We start from the raw sequence: 2,388 nt of genomic DNA, 5'->3' as shown, positions 1-2,388 counted from the left end.
CCTCTAACGTTTGGAATAAGACAAAAATGTCTACTTTCACCACTCCTCCTCAAAGTAATAATGGAAGTCCTAGCCAAAGCAATTAGGCAAGAGGATGAAATAAGGGGCATCCAAATTGGAAAGGAAGAATTCAGATTATCCTTATTTGAAGATGACCTTATCTTATATTTTGAAAAACCTAAGGATTCCACCAAAAAACTGTTAGAGCTGATAAATGAATTCAGTAAATTTGCAGGCTGCAAAATTAGCATACAAAAATCAGTAATATTTCTATACATCAATAGCAAACGCTCTGAAAAAGAAATCAAGAAAGCAATTCCATATACAGTAGCTACCTTAAAAAATACTTAAGAATAAACTTAACCAAAGAAGTGAAAGATCTCTATAATAAAAAATACAAAATGCTTTTCAGTCAGGCTGAGTTGTTCTTTGTATCATGTCTAGTGACTCCATGGATTATAACAGAAAACATGGCGGCCCAAAGGGAATGGACCCAATGTTGTCATCAAGAGCAACTGAAATGAGATTGTTAACTTTGATGGTATGAATTTAAAGGAGTCTCTTTTGGGGGTAATCCATGTTTGTGGTTTTGAGAAGCCTCCAGCTATTCAGCCCAGAGCTATTGTTCCTTGTATTAAAGATCCAAAACGTAATTCTGGCACTTGGAGACTATATGGGAGAAACTTGTCGTGCCTGCATTGGTGGAACAAATGTTCAAAATTAAATGCAAAAACTGTAGGCAGAAGCACCACATACTGTTGCTAGTACACCATGGAGAGTGTTTGATATGCTAAACATAAGATATTTTTCTCCAAGGTGGATCAAAATGTTTGTTTTGGATGATACAGATGAAATGTTGAGCTGAGGGTTTAAGGATGAAATCTATGAGATTTTCCAAAAATTAAATAGAAGTATTCAGGTTGTGTTGCTTTCTGCCACAATGCCAACTGATGTGTTGGAAGTGACCAAAAAAATTCATGAGAGATCCAATTTAAATTCTGGTGAAAAAGGAAGAAGGAATCAAACAGTTTCACATTAATGTTGAAAGAGAGGAATGGAAGTTGACTACACTTTGTGACTTGTACGAGACACTGACTATTATGCAGGCTGTCATTTTTCCCAATGCAAGGTAATGCAAGGTATGAGGTGGACTGGCTGACTGAGAAAATGCATGCCAGAGACTTCATAATTTCTGTTCTGCATGGTGACATGGACCAGAAGGAGAGAGATGTTATCATGAGGGAATTCTGATCAGAGTCAAGTGGTGTTCTGATCACTACTGGCTTGATGGTTCACGAGACTGATGTGCAACAAGTGTCTTTGGTTATAAACTATGATCTAACTACCAATAATGAAAACTGTATTCACAGAATTGGCAGAGGTGTGGCTATAAATTTTGTTACTGAAGAGGACAAAATAATTCTTCATGACATTGAGACTTTCTACAATAATACAGTGGAAGAAATGCCCATGAATGTGACTAACTTTATTTAATTCCTGGGATGAGATAGTTCAGGATGCAGTGCTCACTGTTGCCAAATAGGCAACCACAACATGCATTGTGCTTCTTTCTTTGGGAATATTTGAGTCTTATCTCAATGCTCAAAACAGATCATGGGGCAACATTAGTCATGAGCTCTTGTGAGGAAAGTCATTGGCTTTATCCTCTTTAATATTAGACTATTAGGGTGGGTATAAAAGATGGTGTCTGTAAAAACTTTCTTTCTTAGAAATTTATTTCCTAGTTCTGTAGAAATGATTGTAGTAGATGTTCTCTATCATTTAGTAATATACTTGTGGACTAAAAGATATAAGTGCTGTATAAAATCAGTAAATTATGTTAAACTAGCATATCTGCCTTTATTGTGTTTTTCATTAGCCTGAGTAGAAAGGCCTGTAAAATTGACTTTTTAGAAACCATTTGAATTCATTTTGTCTGATATTGTAATTATTCAATAAAGCATTTAATTAGTGCTAAGCGTGAACTGCAACCTGCTGCTAACCCCCAGCAAGCAATCATCCTAGGTTGGGCTTAATCCCCAGTAAAATTGCCATATTGCCCATGTCTTAATGAAGTTTGAATGTTAAATAAATTGTAAATTCACTTTTAAAAAAAACTACAAAACACTGATGAAGGACATTGAAGAGGAAACAAAAAAATGGAAAGCTATCTCATGCTCATGGATGGGAAGATTAATATTGTCAAATGCCCATACTGCCCAAAATAATATATAGATTCAGCAAAATCCCCATCAAAATACTAATGACATTCTTCACAGAAAGAGAAAAAAATCTAAAATGCATATGGAGCTGATAAAGACCCTGAAGAGCCAAAGTAATCCTGAGCAAAAAGAACAATGTTGGAGCCATCACATTACCTGACTTCAC

At 35.6% G+C, this 2,388-nt stretch overlaps 1 pseudogene; it reads left to right on the top strand.

Annotated features, from left to right (window-relative positions):
• Positions 1-528: 528 nt before the first annotated feature.
• Positions 529-1,494, top strand: LOC100611135 (eukaryotic initiation factor 4A-II-like; annotated as a pseudogene).
• The last annotated feature ends 894 nt before the right edge of the window (positions 1,495-2,388 follow it).

This window comes from Pan troglodytes, chromosome 9 (assembly GCF_028858775.2).
Source record: "Pan troglodytes isolate AG18354 chromosome 9, NHGRI_mPanTro3-v2.0_pri, whole genome shotgun sequence".
NCBI classification, from domain to species: Eukaryota; Metazoa; Chordata; class Mammalia; order Primates; family Hominidae; genus Pan; species Pan troglodytes.
Note: the sequence above shows the minus strand (reverse complement) of the source record. Positions and strands in the feature narration are given on the sequence as shown.